The sequence below is a fragment of the Terrapene carolina genome, unplaced genomic scaffold (genome assembly GCF_002925995.2).
Source record: "Terrapene carolina triunguis isolate 2854851 unplaced genomic scaffold, T_m_triunguis-2.0 Scaffold111, whole genome shotgun sequence".
In the NCBI taxonomy this organism is placed as follows: Eukaryota; Metazoa; Chordata; order Testudines; family Emydidae; genus Terrapene; species Terrapene triunguis.
The window spans coordinates 18,886,994-18,905,336 of record NW_020664462.1 but is presented as its reverse complement, the minus strand read 5'-3'; positions in this window follow the sequence as shown (position 1 = coordinate 18,905,336).

The window sequence follows — 18,343 nt, the reverse complement described above, 5'->3', positions numbered from 1 at the left end:
CCCAGGGCTCCGGCCGCCCCCCCCTCCGGTGCCCTCCCCCCAGCCGCCGGGGGGGGAGCGGGGCCCCCGCCGGGGCTCCGGCCGCCCCCCCCCCCGCACCGGCCGGCCGCCCCCCCCCACGGGGGGGGGGGGGCGGCCGGAGGCTTTTTTGCCTGGGGCGGCAAAAAAGCCAGAGCCGGCCCTGCCAAAGAGGATGGATCTAGACTGTTCTCAGTGGTGGCAGATGACAGAACAAGGAGCAATGGTCTTAAGTTGCAGTGGGGGAGGTCTAGGTTGGATATTACTAAAAACTATTTTACTAGCAGGGAGGTTTTTAAGGCCTGGCTTGACAAAGCCCTGGCTGTGATGATTTAGTTGGGGTTGATCCTGCTTTGAGCAGGGGGTTGGACTAGATGACCTCCTGAGGTCTCTTTCAACCCAATGATTCTATGATCATACTTCACCCTACTGGGCAATCCCCTTTTGCCCCATTTCTACCATCCCACCACATGAAGGAGGAGTTGGACTTTTGGAAAGTATATGTAACAGTTCATAAAATGTCACAATAACCTATAATAATAAATGTTAATGGGAAAAGGTATGAAAGGAAGACAGAAAAAACTGAATTAGTCTAAACAAAAAAAGGCTACTGATATTACTTAAGGATTATATTAAAAATCATACTTGGTAAAAACAAAAGATGTGGAACTAGAAATTAATGAGCCAAAATTGGTGGGTCACACATTAGGCTTAACTGGAGGATAAAATAGTGAGGGGATGGTCTATTTCACCCATCACTTCCTTTTTTGGGTCCTTTAAAGAAAAAAACAGTGGAGTAACAGACAGAGGCTACTGAAGCAAGTTTCACTATCATGGCTTTCACCCCCATCATCTCCTGGGACCTTGGGCCTTTGTCATCCTGATCCTGAGAGATGTCCTAACCAGGTTGCAGAGAGAGGGACACTGATGACATTGCCATCTCTACCAGCTCCAGCTGAATCCTAAACACCACCTGTGATGAAATGGGATTGCACTTTAACAACAGCAACAACAGCAGCTCCAGTTTTCTCAACTAATTTCTTCTCTTCCCCCAAAAGGGTAGTTATTACCATCTGTGATACCATGTAAGAGACTGTCAAACTTGGGGATTTTTCCTGTTTATATCACAGGGTGAAAATTTGTTAATTTGTATCCTACCTATCTAGTGTGTTAAGCTCAGTCTGCAGTTTTTGTTTGTTTACTAATGTAATCTGCTTTGTTCTGTTTGCTACCCATTTTACCACTTAAAACCTGCCTTTTGTAGTTAATAAAATTTGTTTTGTTTATTATTAAACCCAGTTTCTGTAATTTCTAACCGGGGGAGGGGGCAAGAAGTTGTGCATACCTTCCTCCACATTGAGGGAGGAGGCAGATTTCATAATATATCTTTGGGTCTGCACTCCAAGGGAGGTGGACACCTGTGTGCTTGGGAAGTCCCTTAAGCTGAATCTTCTCAGAGCTGAACTGCAGCTGGGTGTGGCCCTGCCTGTCTGTGTGCTGGAGGAGGCTTTAATAGCCTGCCTCAGCAAGACAGGTTAAAGGGGGTCCATGCTGGCAGAACAGGTAGACTCAGTGGTATCTCAGCACACCAGGTGGCATTCCAAGGGGTCCAACCCGTCACTGTACTGTGGAGAAAAATGTGATCATATAATTAAAGACTATATCATAATACATAAACACAGGGAGGCTGAACTAAAATTGCTCACTCCAATTTAATTCTGGCATTTCCTAACCTTTTGAGTGCTTCACTTTGCAGCCTTAATGTTCTTTTAACATAGTTTTTGTTATCTAATACTTTTACATTAACACGAGTGCTTTTTTTTTGCTCACACAACTAACAGCTTTTGAGAAAGCAAATACATTCCAGAAACACTGACTCTGGATTTCTCCCAGATTTTAGAAGATTGACGACATCCAGATCTTCACAGAGTATTAAAAATGTGAAATTTTAAAATCAAAACATGCAGATGTTTTTGTTCTAACATGTGCTAACCAGATGACTTCTTTCCTTATAATGGTACCTGGAGCCAACAACACAGGATTTGCAGTATGGACTTTGACAAAAACAAACCAAAATTATGGTAAAAGTTTGCTGGTTTATGTTAAAAAAGAATGAATTTCCTACAGAAACAAGAAGGTGGCTGATACTTTGAGGTCTCCATTTACATTACTAAGTTTACTGTGTTCGAAAACTTTTTGTAAAACTATTTTAATAAATGGCTTCATCATATTAAACAGTGACCATCGCTGGAATATCTAGGCACTGATGTGTCAGCTGCATGAATAGGCTGATTTGAAAAATGAGACTAGGAGTTCATGCCTGCTCTCCAGACTGCGTCTAATGTCCACCGATAGTACTATTGTGAGAGGCTCTGGGGTCTAGTGGCAGAGGCACTGGCATGGGAGTCAAGATACCTGATTTCTATTCCTGGCCCTGTCACTCATATGCTGTGTAACCTTGGCCACGTCACTATACCGCTTACCCATAGCTCATCAGGGCAGGGGGTGGTTGTTACTATGGGTTTGCACAATGCCTAGCACAATGGAGCCCCAATCTAGGTTCTACCATAATATAAATATTAACAACAACTTTCACATTAGCATCACAGCACTGAAAGATTTCAACTATGGTTGTCAAGCGATTAAAAAAATTAATCGTGATTACTCACATGATAAATCGCACTGTTAAACAATAATAGAATACCATTTAAATATTTTGGATGTGTTCTACATTTTCAAATATATTGATTTCAGTTACAACACAGAATACAAAGTGTACAGTGCTCACTTTATATTTATTTTTGATTACAAGTATTTGCACTGTAAAAAAACAAAATAAATAGTATTTTTCAATTCACCTAATACAAGTACTGTAGTGCAATCTCTTTATCATGAAAGTTGAACTTACAAATGTAGAATGATGTAAAAAGACCTCTGCATTCAAAAATAAAACAATGTAAAATTTTAAAGCCTGCAAGTCCACTCAGTCCTACTTCTTGTTCAGCCAATCGCTCAGACAAACAAGTTTGTTTACATTTGCAGGAGATAATGCTGCCTGCTTCTTGTTTACAATGTCACTTGAAAGTGAGAACAGGCGTTCTCATGGCACTGTTGTAGCCGGCATCATAAGATATTTACGTGCCAGATGCACTAAAGATTCATATGTCCCTTCATGCTTCAACCACCATTCCAGGGGACTTGTGTCCATGCTGATGACGGGTTCTGCTTGATAACAATCCAAAGCCATGCGAACTGACACATGTTCATTTTCATTATCTGAGTCAGATGCCACCATCTTTTTTGGTGGTTTGTGTTCTGTAGTTTCCGCATTGGAGTGTTGCTTTTTTAATACTACTGAAAGCATGCTCCATACCTCATCCCTCTCAGATTTTGGATGGCACTTCAGATTCTTAAACCTTGGGTTGAGTGCTGTAGCTATCTTTAGAAATCTCACATTGGTACCTTCTTTGCGTTTTGTCAAATCTGCAGTGAAAGTGTTCTTAAAATGAACAACATGTGCTGGGTTATTATCTGAGACTGCTATAACATGAAATATATGGCAGAATGTAGGTAAAACAGAGCAGGGGAAATACAATTCTCCCCCAAGCAGTTCAGTCACAAATTTAATTAATGCATTATTTTTTTAACGAGCATCATCAGCATGGAAGCATGTCCTCTGGAATGGTGGCTGAAGCATAAAGGGGCATACGAATGTTTAGCATATCTGGCACATAAGTACTTTGCAATGCCGGCTACAAAAGTGACATGCAAAAAAAATAAATCTTCATTTGTAACTTTCACTTTCATAATAAAGAGACTGCACTACAGTACCTGTATGAGGCAAATTGAAAAATACTATTTCTTTTGTTTAGCATTTTTACAGTGAAAATATTAGTAATAAAAATAATATACACTTTGATTTCAATTATAACACAGAATAAAATATATATGAAAATGTAGAAAAACATCCAAAATATTTAATAAATTTCAATTGGTATTCTATTGTTTAACAGTGCGATTAAAACTGCGATTAATCACGATTAATTTTTTTGAGTTAATCGCGTGAGTTAAATGCAATTAATTGACAGCCCTAATTTCTACACACATTTGGGAACATTTACAAAGGAACTGTAATACGTGCTGAACATTTAAGGCTACCTTGTGATTTAAAGGCACCTTGACTAAAACACTGCACTTAGTGTGTATCTCTACACTCCAATTAGACCACGGCTGGCCTGTGCCAGCTGACTAGGGCTCAGGCTAATTGCCTATTTAATTGCATGTAGATGTTCAGGCTTGGGCTGGAGCCTGTTTAATTGCAGTGTAGACATTCAGGCTTGGGCTCGAGCCCGGGCTCTAGGACTCTGGAAGCCCAAACTTCTTCACGGCAGTGAAACAGTCCCTTAGCCGGAGCCTGAGTCAGATGGCATGGGCAGACAGCTGTGGGTGTCTAATTGCAGTGTAGACATACTCCGTGGGAGCTGCTGGGTACTGAGCACTTTTGAAAATGTGGCTACTTTTATCCAGGTGCCTAAGTGGGAGCTGAACTCCTAGCTGGCCCCAGGGCATGCAGAAAGTCTGTGCCAAAGCCAGAAATTCAACCCTGATTTTCTGAGTCCCAGTGCAGTGCCTTAACCACAGATAAGACCTTCCTTCTCCGGAGGTCTTAGACTTGTAAAACAATGTATGGGGGGAGGGGGGGAGTGTAGAAAAGTTACTGGCAGCAAAATGGAGTTAGCCAAAATCATAGATTTTAAGTTTAGACTGGACCATTCTGATCATCTAGTCTGACCTCCTACATAACACAGGCCATAGAATTTCACTAACTGATTCCTGCACCAAATCCATAACTTCCAGTTTAGCTAGAGTACTTATTTTAGAAAGACATCCAATGTTGATTTTAAAATCTTCAAGTGCTAGAGAATCCACCACATCCTTAAGTAAGTTTTTCCAATGTTTAATTATTAGAGCTGATCAATTTTTTTTTCTTTCTCATGGAAATTGGACTTTTTGCCAAAAAGCCTAAAACCAAAATACTTCAGTTTGGAAACCCCACCTCAGTGTTTCATAGGAATTGTAGTTCAGGTGACTCATATAGAATATCTATCAAAAATGACATTTTATAAGTGGAACTCCAAGGAAATGGAAACATGAAAGCTAATGCTTTTTTATTTGGAGAGAAGTTCACGTGAAACAGTGAAATCACTTAAATCAAGGTCAGGTTGACATGATATTTTAATGGGCTTGTGCCATCTGCTTAATCTAGTCTTTTCAATTTACCTCCGGTTTATAACTTGATATGGAGGGTGGAGTATATTTTCCAAACCAGTTCATCCATTTGGTACTTATTTACCTTCATAATGAAGTAACTGGCACTGAGCTGGAGATACTGCAGTTTTGCTTCCTGTTAAAACAACTTAAAAAGGATTTGCTTCTTGTTTAAATTAGCAAGTGAAACATACATACCAGATAAGAATGTTATATTTCCTGCACTACAGATTTGTTGTTGAAATATAATAACTATCTCTGGTCAGTTTTTCTTCAGCATGTTGGACAGATGCCTCTGTTTAATCTCGGAGAGAATTTTTAGGAAAGCATTATTTCTTTTTTTTCCCCGGTAGCCTAACACAAGGATGGGCAAACTTTTTGGCCCAAGGGCCACATCTGGATATGGAAATTGTATGGCGGGCAATAAACGCTCATGAAATTGGGGTTGGGGTGCGGGGGATGGGGGAGTGAAGGCTCTGGCTGGGGATGCGGGCTCTGGAGTGGAACCAGAAATGAGGAGTTTACGGTGTGGGAGGGAGCTCCAGGCTGGGGCAGGAGGTGTGGGATATGGCTGGGAGTGAGGGCTCTGGGGTGGGGCTGGGGGTGGGGCTCTGGGGTGGGGCTGGGGATGAGGAGTTTGGGATGTAGGAGTGTGCTCCAGGCTGGGACCAAGGGGTTCGGAGGGCAGGATGAGGATCAGGGCTGGGGCAGGGGTTGGGGTGGGGGAAGGAGTGCAGGCTCTGGCTGGGAGTGCAGGCTCTGGGGTCGGGCTGGGGATGAGAGGTTTGGGGTGCAGGAGGGTGCTGCAGGCTGGGATTGAGGGGTTCGGAGGGCAGGATGGAGATCAGGACTGGAGAAGGGGGTTGGGGTGCGGGCGGGGGTGGCTCAGGGGTGCAGGCTCAGGGCGGCGTTTACCTCAAATGGCTCCTGGAAGCAGTGGCATGTCCCCCCTCCAGCTCCTGCGTGGAGGTGCAGCCAGGTGGCTCTGCTGCGCACTGCCACGGTTCCTGGCCAATGGGAGCTGCGGGGGTGGCGCTTGGGGCGGGGGCAGTGTGCGGAGTGGAGCGACCAGGCTGCCCCTACACGTAGGAGCCGGAGGGGGACATGCCGCTGCTTCCGGGAGCCGCACAGAGCAGCCCCCAACCCTAGTCCCTGGCTGGAGAGGGGCAAGCCCCAGACCTCACTCCCCCGCAGGAACTCAAGGGCCAGATTAAAACGGCTGGCAGGCTGGATGCGGCCTGCAGGCCATAGTTTGTCCACCTCTGGCTTAGCAAATAGTGCCTAGTGTCTGTAGCCCAGCAGAACTCAGTGCAACTGGCCTGCTGCATAATCCTGGACAAGTCACTTCACCTCTCTGTGTTTCAGTTTCTCATTTGTAAAATGGGAGTGATATATTGACCTTTGTAAAGTGCTTTGAGATCTACAGATGAAAGGTGCTATATAAGAGCTAGGTCCAGTGGCTAGGGTGCTAGCCTGGGATTTAGGGGGCCTTGCTGTGATGGAATTGGAGCTGATCTGCAATAAGTTATACTGTGTGTTGACTTGGTGTGATGTACAAACCCCACACTGGGAAACAAGGGGTTAAGGGATTATTTTGGGCTCAGCCAGCCCTGCCCCACCACAACTACAGCAAACAATCCATCTGCTGGAGGAATTAAAAGAGAGGGCAATGGCTCATTTGGGTGGCAAGGCAGAGCTGAGCAGAGCCGAGCCGAGCTGAGCTGAGTGGCGCGGCTCTGACACAGCTGCCTAATGGGCCTCCCTGAGGCCCACCCCAGAAACAATCAGAGGGGGAAGTATCCCCCTCTCCCCTGCCTGTGGACCCTGGACATTGGTAACCCTTCTTACTTATTTGGTTTGGATTTCCCTAGCAGGGGAAAGCCTTGGACTAAGCTGACTCAAGGGAGAGGAGGAAAGAAAGTGGCCCAGGGAGAAAAACTTTAAGCAGCCCTGGGGCCAAAGGCCCTGGTCAGAGCCCAGTGGAGTGGGAGGGCCCAGGCTCCCCTCCCCACAACCCACCTTGGCCGTCAGGGGTTCGGGCTATGACCACTAGGCCATGCTCCCCAACCAGATCCCAAGTGAGGACTATTACACCTGGTTATTGAGATTTTTTTCTATATTAATATCTTGGTTTCATCTAACAGGAGATTGTAAGGAAAAACAAGCAGGTAGGGGAAGAGAAGGGTTCAAGCTAAGCCATGTCTCAGCAAGGCGTTAAGAGGCAATGCGGGAACAGGAAAAGGCCTGGGAACCAGAGATCAAAAGAACTGTAGCAGGTTTAAAAAGGAACACACACTCTCTCTCCATGGATAGATGGTGGCTGAGACACAGGCACCTGCTGGGTGTCTGAAGACGTTAGGCTTACCTAGGCTACCATCAGGAGCTGGTAAACCTTCAGGTCAGACAGGCATGTGTGTAGATTGTTTTAAAGTTATTTTTCCTCTAATGCTTTGTTCCTACTGCTAAATAACAATAGCTTGGTTTTAAGAAGACTGTTGGTCACTGTGGACCACTGGTCACCCCCTCCAAAAGGAAGAACCACACGTGTCTGAACCTGTCAGACCTACAGAGTCAGAATGGTTGACACATCAGGTCCTGCAGCCCAGGGCCTAGTCTAAGAGGGTATGTCTACACTACAATTAGATACCCATGGCTGGCCTGTGCCAGCTAACTGACGCTTGGGCTGCAGGGCTGTTTAACTGCAGTGTAGACTTCTGGGCTCAGGCTGGAGATTGGGCTCTAGGACCCTGCCACATGGGAGGGTCCCAGATCTCAGTCTGCAGACTAATCCGAATGTCTACATCACAATTAAACAGCCCCTTAGCCTGAGCCCCATGAGCGTGAGTCAGCTGACATGGGCCAGCTTCAGGTGTTTAACTGCAGTGTAGACATACCCTGAGTGGGAGAATTGAAAAACTTTACCCTGGGATAGGTAAAGGTATATAGCCTAATACCTGAAGAGTGCACTCAGACCAGAAAAGGGAGAGAGGTGCAGCTAGCCCTGTCACAGTGACATAAGGATCAATTCCCTGCTCAGACAGACTTTCTGGGTGACCTTGTGCAAGGGACTTAGTCTCTCTGTCCCTCTGCTCCTCATCTGTAAAATGGATTTACAGCACTCCCCTACCTCACCGAGGTGGTCTGAGGATAAATACATAAAATATAAACAGAGAGTCCTGTGGCACCTTTAAGACTAACAGATGTATTGGAGCATAAGCTTTCGTGGGTGAATACCCACTTCGTCAGACGCATGCCGTATTCACCCACGAAAGCTTATACTCCAATACATCTGTTAGTCTTAAAGGTGCCACAGGACTCTCTGTTGCTTTTTACAGATCCAGACTAACACGGCTACCCCTCTGATACTTGACATAAAATATAGTGAGGCATTCAGATACTATGGTAATGGATGCCATAAAAGCACCTTAGTTAGTTAGGGTCAGCATGTAGGAAGGCACAGAGGTGTTTATGTGATGAGCTGACAGACGGGTGATTGTGGAAGTGGAAGAGTGCAGGGATGGATGCGAGACAAGCAAAAAGTAGAGTTTTATTGAATTTTGACAGAGGTGACCACAAGCTTGCATTTGATGTGATGGGGAAGAGGAGCCAGTGGAAGGAGTCAAAGAGGGAATTGACTTTATCAAAATGATAGAATCATAGAATCATAAGACTGGAAGTGACCTCGAGAGGTCATCTAGTCCAGTCCCCTGCACTCATGGCAGGACTAAGTATTATCTAGATCATCCCTGACAGGTGTTTGTCAAACCTGCTCTTAAAAATCTCCAATGATAGAGATTCCACAACCTCCCTAGGCAATTTATTCCAGAACTTAACCACCCTGACAGTTAGGAAGTTTTTCCTAATGTCCCACCTAAACCGCCCTTTCTGCCCCGACACAGGGAGTTTATGGTTTTATAGAGATGAGCACCTTCTCTGACGTGCTCATTTGGAGTCAAGAGGCCCTTAAGCAGTGGTACAAAAAAGTCTGGGTATGGGAGCACAAAAACAAACCTTTAACCTGTGCTATCTATTGTTGGGCTTGTGATTCAGTAAACTAAATGTTTCAATGGATCTGTCCTTATTTATAAGTTGGATTTTTGCACCATCGCAAAGATAACCACTAAGCGGTAAATGTTATTATACTTTCTCCATAACTCCCACTGAAGTCAAATGAGTGTGTAACCCACACATCTCCTGCGTGTGGTGCTCTGTCCCATCTAGTAGCACCAAGGCCACTTAGAGAGAAATATTAAAGAGTCTGCTCTACAGCCTTAACTAACAGGCATATAGCTTTTAGCTCATGCACTAAGCTCCAGAGGCCCCAGGTTCAATTCTGCCTGCTGACAACCGATGTCTGTCGGTGTTACAAGTGCAAGTGAGTGGATGGGCACAAATGAGGCAGTTATCAAACCCTTAATATTTGTGCTTGTAATCAGTTGCAGGCCCAAAAAACTTGAGTAGGACATTTGGATTATTTCACTTAGTCTAAAGTGGGAAATGGAAATGGAGACTTATGGTGAAGGACAGGGCATGTATTTGTTTTTTGTTTGACTAGCTGTCCAATTATACATATTGATATCTGGAAGATAGAGGATTTATCTTCTGTTTGTTGGTTGAATTAGTTTATGGTTGCTTCTCTGGGTTGTTTACAATTTGATAGGAAGGATCTGGAAATTAGATTTATCTGTCTGAAAAGGTTGTTATAGAGGGAATAGAACAGTTTAGAACAAAAATAATAAACAAGGGTGTGTAGACCAATGTAGCAACACTAAAGCTTGCAGGAAATGAATTTATATTTCCGTTTCTGAGTAATTCTAGGGAAAACATAACAAAATGGTACAGAACTTGTTACTGAAATACATTTTATAAATATAAATATTTGGAGTTAGCAAAACTACTTGAACATTCCATTTTGGGGACCAATCCTGCAAGGCGCTGAGTATTGCCTACAAAATGCTGAGGAGTCTCCTAAGCCCCCGTTAAGGTGCTTAATGCTTCACAAAAGAGGTGCTCAACACCTTGCAGGATTAGACCTTAAAACGACAAAACAGTATCCATGGGAGTTTTAGGAACCAAATCCTTAGAGCTGCTATGGATCTCCCAGTGACACCAATGGGAGATAAAGTACATCAGCACTCTTCGGGAAGCAGTCTGCATCTCCCAGGACTGGGCCTTACTTTTTCAAAATATGTTCTCCTTTCTCCTCTAGGAACTGAGATGGCCATTTTGTTCTAAATCCTTCTTTTCAGCCATTCTGGACTCTTCCAAACATTTCTTTTAGAGCTGAAATTTCTCAAGCTTAGATTCAGCCAGAGGTGTTTTTTTAAAAAATAATAATTTGGGGGAGATTTGGGTAAAGGTTAAAGGAAATACACTTAAAAAGAGAGAGCAAATCCCTGTCAGCCGTTCTGAGTCTGATGAAGGTAAAAAAAAAAAAAAAAGAAGAGAATTCTCACTTAAAAAAAATCTAACCACTTTATTTTAGTCAGGGTTAAAACAGCTGAAGTTTGAAAAATGGTTTCGATGTAGCCTTCATTGAGGAGTAGAGTCTTTGCTTGATTAGGAAAATAAACCAAGATTTTTGTTTTAAATAAAGTACTGAACATGCTCACTAGAAAATTTCCTTGTTTAAATTTAGAATTTTTACTGAAAAAATTGGGGGAAACATCAACTAAATTTCAAAATTTGTAATTTTTTTTCACATTTTGCTTAGTTAGGCCTAGCACATATGCCCACATAAACCTAGAGTAAGTATGGGCCAGGATGGGCAAGTTAACGGTACAGGTAAAAACTTAGCTGTTGGAGTTTTCTCATTTTTGAGCACTTGATTTTGCATGTTTAGAATCTGTAACCTTAGCATTGTCTCAGTACTATTGTTATTGTTTAATCTCCGAATATTCCTCTGCCTGTACAGGTCTGCACTGATCTCCTTTTACTCTTTGGATGCAATTTGTTCAAATGTAATGTTGTATGGGTCACATTGTTATGGAGCTGCATATGCAAGCAAAGTTTTTTTTGAGTCAAAGATTCTTTCAAATGAGAAAATGTTAATAATTAAGGCATTTTTAGCAAATGTGGCATGCAAATAAATGAATAAAAAGGGGAAAGGCAGAGAATGAATGGGAGAGGAAATCATAGTCTGGTTTCTGTCCTGCTCCTGAGTTAGCACAGCTATGTGCTGTCCTTTACTTGGGCAGAACTGTAGCATTTCAATCCCACCTTAAAGAATCTATTGTCAAAAGTCACCTGTTAGGATTCACTGGCCCTGTTCTATCTGCTGTCTTGCACCTGGTATAGTCATTTGCACCTATGTGAAGAAAGTATAAAACACTGTCAAACCAGAAAGGTAGAGCATTTTACCCATGCTGCACTCACTTTGCTCAGATGGAAATGCTACACAAGGGGCAAAGCAGTGGAAAATCAGGACCATTTATGTTTCAATAAACCTGGTCTTCATTTTGAATCCTGAAGCTGATGAGTCACTGTTTGTCTGGTGTTCTGACACTTGTCTCCCACTCATCAGTCATGTGATTTAGTTAAAAACTCTGTGTACTAAAGCCAGGGGAAAAGCATCTCAAGATTAATTTTCTCAGCTTTCAAAACCAAAATAGCATTAAGTCAGGGGCAAAACTGAATTGGCATTTAACTGCTGGAGATTTGGTTAGTTAATTGCTGGCATATTTATTTAGTGCACATCGTTACTTGATATATGAGGTGCCCTGCATTATATTAGTGGCTGCTAAAAGGTATTTAAATTAGGAGGCGACTGCATCACCATTTGTTTGACTAATACTAAATCCAGCCAGCTACATGCTTAGCTCGAAAAGGGCAACATGATTTATGAAATTTTAGGTCTGAGCAATATTTATGTTGTTTAAGAGCCAAGTGCTTGAACCTATTTCCATTGAAGCCAATGGGAATGTTGCCATTGACTTCAATGGAATAGGATCAGGCCCCAAATCCAGCAATCCTGAGTAAGGAATTCAGTTATTCCTGAGTTAGGGTCTGATCTTTCTAGATCCTGAGCATCTTGAACTCCCAATGAAGTCAGTGATACTTGAGGGCACCTCAAGAATCTCCGACGACCTTGTAGAATCAGACCCAAAGACTTCTAGGTTAAGTTCTTAGCACAAAAGGCTTGCTCAACACTTGATAAAATAAAAATCTAAGGAACATGGAGTTTTTCCACAAATTTCACTTTGCTGTTGCTTGTTTGTTTCAAATTGTACTTTTTTATATCCTTTTACTACTTGAGAAAATTATTTGTACAACTTACAGAAGCCCATATCATGATTCCAGTGTCCTTCAGTTCCTATTCCACTGGACTGTTTGGGTATATCTACACAGAATATTGGAGTGAGCAGAAGCAAACCTCCCAGCTTGGGTCAACAGACTCCGGCTAGCAGGGCTCATGCTTGTGCTTTAAAAATAGCTTTGTATTCAGCACTTTGAAGTTGTATTCAGGTTGGAGATTGGGCTCTGACACCTATCCCCTTCCTTAGGCTTCAGAGCCCAAACTCCGGCCCAAGCTGCAACTTCAAAGCTCTGTCTACTGCTAGTTTTTAGAGCACTAGCTCAAGCCCAAGTCCATCAACCCAGGCTGGGAGGCTCACTCCTACAAGCTCCAAAATGCTGTATAAACAGACCTTAGTCTCCAATTGCTACTTTTTTGCCAGTTGAATTTTTCTCTTAAAGGAGACAGCAATATTAAGGTGTTTAAAAGTTTTGATTACAATAAAGGTGAAATTATCCTTTGAAGTCTTGTAGGTGGATTTAAGATAAACAACAGAAACCAAGACTTATTTTGGCTGCTACAGTGAAATCTCATATCTCTGGTTTCTCCCTAAATCCTTTGCCCTCTGCACAGCCTAGTTGCCTCAGGAGCCCTCTGAAGTAAGGAACATTTGGAGAAAATGATGTATTGAACCCCCATAATGCCCAGATGTTAGGAATGTGAAGACAGGGATCCAAATTTCACAACTTGGCCCCAGCTCTGCTTTGTATCAAGACCAGAGTTTTCACTGAGAATATCTCCTTAGAGACTAGAGCTGGTTGGAAAATGGTTTGGGGGTTTTTTCCCCCTCCCGTGGAAAGTTTCATTTTTTTTCATCAAAACCCCAAAATCTGAAAACGTGCAGGTAAAACCCAAACATTTTCAGTTTTCAGCCAAAAAGTTTTTGGTTTTCATGTTTTAAAATTTTTTGTTAGTCAACATTTTCTATGGAAGTGGTAGAGGCTTTCCACAGAGAATTTCTTTTTGTCCAAAAACCAAAGTTTCTGCAGAAAAACAGCTTTGTCTAAACATTTTCAACCAGCTGTTTTAGAGATCCATGAAGGACAAATCTCTAGTTGTGAAGGAGACTCTGGGACAGATCTGCCACCCCATTCTGCTCTTTTTGTGCAGGTCAGGTGACACAAAGGGATGGGAAACCTCTGGTATTAGGTGATCCTCCAGCATGGAGGAGTTCCCAGGGGCATGGAACTTGAGGAGCTGGATCCTATCCCTCCTTCCCCACAGGAGGGCTGTACAGGGGGCTAGGATAGGACTGGCCAGCTTGTGTATGCTTAGGGAATCTTTAGGAGACCATAGCTACCTGGTGCAAGATAAGACAATACTTAAGGCTGCTCTATCCTGCCCCAGGACTGAGGCAGATAGGGAGCTGTTGCCTCTGACAAAAAGCAGAAGCTGGGTGCAGCAAAGATTCTGACCTCTGACTTCAGATGAGGAATAAATTGCAGTAGCAGATTAAAAAAATACTAAGGCACTGAGGTCTGTTTTATTCCTGTTTCTAATAATTTTAAAAAATCACAAAGGAAGGAAGAAAAAACAAACAGAAAATACATCAGAAATAAAAGTGTTTCCAAATGGCAGCTTTTTCAACTTTTTCTATAAAGTTTCTGTTTATCCTTAAAATATGCACCTAAATGGAATAAACTTTTTTCTTCCCACTATTTTTTGGCGCAAGAACTGTATCCATCAAAATGAATTCTGTCAAGGAGGCAGCATTGTAATATGAACTGACAAAGTAAGGAATAAGGTTTCAATCAACACATCAGTGCGCGCGTGCACGCACACACACACACACACACACACCCCTGCTTTTAAAAATAAAAAGGTTTGACTTGTTTTTCCATGCCCTTTAATAGACTCTGATTACTGTGCAATCCTGAAGCTTTCTAATCAGCAGCTGACAAGACATTAGCCAACTATGTTCCAATATGTATCAGATACCCAGATTACTTTATAAAGAATGGTGCATCATTAGAATCAGGCATTTTGGTGCCAAGTGCATATTTATTTTCCTGCTGCATCTCTTAGAGTTAATGTTCTACCAGAAGTCAAGCTGAGGGACCTCATGGAAACACATCCAGAGCCCGATCCTGCTCCCACTGAACTCAGTGAGAGTTTTACCACTGACTTATATGTATGCAGGTTAGGGGATTGGTCCTGGTTTCTTTTACTTAAAACAAACAATGTATTAAGCTTGCAAGCCTAGGGAGGAGAGTTAATGGAGAATTTAAGTTTGAGCGTGGCAAGGTAAGCAGACCAGAAAAAAGTTAATACATATATAACAGATAATAGCTGGCAAAACTAATGTCTACATTGATTTTAACGATTGTTTTTCTTTAACAAATATAAAAGATCAAACCCTATTTCGCTCAGCCCTTGGGAGTGCAGTATAACACCCATCACTTAATTTTCTTAATGTTAGATCTGTCCTGAAATGGAAACAGCAAAACTGGAGTATGTTTGGTGTGTGTGGGGGGAGAAGGGAATCACAAAGTGGTTGCAGAGGGAACTTCTTCCATTGTCCTGAAGAACCAGTCCACACTACATTTGAAATGGTATTAGCAATAGCCATGTTGTGATAGTTGGTAGGACATATCTGGCCCCAATGAGCAGGATTTTCTTTCAGAAGATCTCACTAATTAAATCATGCTATCTACCAGTTCTGTGTCACCCATAGCATGGTGTTAAAAGATTGCCCACTTTGGCTAGGAAAACGGTCTGTCTACACAACTGTGCTAGGGTGACCAGATAGCAAGTGTGAAAAATCAGGACAGGGAGTGGGGGGTAATAGGCGACTATATAAGAAAAAGCCCCAAATATCGGGACTGTCCCTATAAAATCGGGACATCTGGTCACCATAGGTGACACAGACGTTGCTAGCACAATTTGAGCCACAATGAGGAGTATAGATAGACTCTGATAGTTCTCCACAAATTATTAGAGGTAGTATTTTCATTACATCTCCTGACTCTTTGGACCTGCCTCCACAGAAACTTTTATTATGTCAGATGACAGAATTATAACACAGTAAGTTTCCAACAGGTACATAGTTTAGTCTTGCCTGTGTAGATGGGACCAAGCTCTGTTACAGAGCTGTGTTGACAGGGCTGGAGTAACAGGTCTTTTCAGTCAGCGTGTAAATTCTTCACAGACAGAAAAAAAATTCCTTTGGCTGCAGTCAGAGGGGTAGCATAGCGCTAAATTCCTCCTGCATAATACTTCAAGTTGTTTCTTTTGTTTTGGTTACCAGTTCTTGGTTAGTCATTACATTGACTTTTAAAAATTAAGTAGAGCAGTGGTTCCCAAACTAGGGCCGCTGCTTGCTCAGGGAAAGCCCCTGGCAGTCCGGGCCGGTTTGTTTACCTGCCGCGTCTGCAGGTTCGACCGATTGTGGCTCCCACTGGCCGCGGTTCGCCGCTCCAGGCCAATGGGGGCTGCGGGAAGGGCGGCCAGCATGTCCCTCGGCCCACACTGTTTCCTGCAGCCCCCATTGGCTTGGAGCGGCGAACCATGGCCAGTGGGAGCTGCGATCGGCCCAACCTGCGGACGCGGCAGGTAAACAAACCGGCCCGTCCAGCCAGGGGCTTTCTCTGAACAAGCAGCGGCCCTAATTTGAGACAAATTGAAGTAGAGGGATGCTGACCATTGGGAATAATCTGTTGTATCACTGATAGAGCTGAGGAAATATTGACAGACATTTCAGTGACTTCTCAGTAGTATTTAATTTCATCCATTAATTTCACACCTTTTTATTTGCTTTTTGTGAACATTCAATGCAAACAGTTTGGTTCATATGAAGATATACAGAGAGCAAATGCTGGGCTAATAGCAGAGAATACAAAATTTTACAATTAAACAAACTTAGTGTTGGATGGAAGTAGATGATAATGGTGGGGTCAGCCAGTCAAGGACGGCAAGAAATATCATATGACTTAATTGGCCAATTGCCCAACTTGAATATTGAATTGCAAATTTAATATTCATATACTTGCGGTGTGCAATATATAGGCTGAAGTTTGCTTACACAGGACAATCATTGTTAAGATTATAGTTTGCAGATAATTCATAAACAGGAAAAAATTAATGTCCAAAAAAACCACTTTTAATGTTCAGTCCATGCATTCTATCTTCCTCTGTGTCTCTTTGGGCTTGTCTAGGTGGTATGTTAGTGCACAGCAAGTTGGTTGTAAATCTACAACGCACTAGTGTTCTGCACATGAGCTGTCTGTGTGTATCCTTCTATCATGCACTAAAAGCTACACACTGTGCACTAGGCAACTAACACACCAGGTAGACAAGCCTTTACACAGTCAAGCATGTTCTGGTGGGCACTCACTCCTGGAGCATCCCTTGTGTCATGCTGGCGTGTCACCCCTGCATACCTCCTAGCATCCCAGCGCAGGAACATGAATGCATCCCTGCCTCAGTTTTCCCTTATGGGCTTTCAATGCATTTAATGAGCTTTTATGTAGTGAACAGTGCCCCTTGAGGAGTAACTGCAATAAAATCAACCCTTTGCCTCTGCCTCTGGCCATCCAGAACCATTTTTTCAGCAGAGGGTATATATTGCTCTCCCCAGCTACACAATCATTTACTTTTTTTCAGTTAGCAGACAATTAAAAGGGTAAATGTAATGACCCAAATTCCTTTGGGGGTATAATTTAGACTCATACTAGCTTAGATTCCTACATACCCACTTACACCCAGTTGCCAATGTTTTAAGGGAGTCTAAATTGGTGTAATTCACACATTTAAAAGCCTGCAGAAGGTGTATATTTTATAGTGTGGAGGGTTGTGGCACAGTGGGATACGTGCGGGTCAAATTTTGAACTCCGTTTAATATTGCAACCTCCATTTTGTATCAGGAAATCACTTTTGTGTGCTGAACTCATGTCTAGCTTTCCCATTGCAAGGTTATGATGTATTCTAGGCGGCTACTTTCTACAGGAAACATGCTTGACATCTAGCTGAAGAACTATAAGTGAGAAGCCATCACAGAGCAATATAGGGCCATTGATTAGGACTGTCTCTCAGCTGCTGGCCTAACCCTATGGAACAGTGGTTCTTCTACACGGGGGTGCCAGCATGGCTGGTGGATTTGAAGCTTCTTTGCCTGAGCTAATAGGACAGCGACTGTGAAGGGGGTGCTCTCTGGAAAAAGGGACCATCCATCACCACATGCAAGTAAAACAGGCTAGAATCTCAAGAGATAAAAGGCAGGAAGGACTCTGCCCTGCCTGGATCACTGACATGATCTTGGATTCACTGAAGGGGTGAGATCACACTAGGCAGAAGGATGCATCTCAGGACTGGTTATTATGCAAAGTTCTGTAAATCTCTAGTGCTTTTTAAGAGTAAAGTGATTGTGGTTAAACCTATCTCATAGAGCTGGAAGGGACCCTGAAAGGTCATCAAGTCCAGCCCCCTGCCTTCACTAGCAGGACCAAGTACTGATTTTGCCCCAGATCCCTAGGTGGCCCCCTCAAGGATTGAACTCACAACCCCAGGTTTAGCAGGCCAACACTCAAACCACTAAGCTATCCCTCCCCCAATTCCTTTGCTAAGCGTGTATTTCCTGCCTTGCTTTCCTGTCACCTTGTCCACAAAGGAGTTAATTAGAAACCAGAGTGCCCAATCAGGTAGTGTGACATTTTGGGATCCACCCAGTCCAGTAAGGGGTTCTGTCACCACCTGCCCTGTAAACTTTAGGTGCCTTAATGCTGTGCATCTATGCTTCAATTCCCTGCCACCAGTAGCCTACCCACA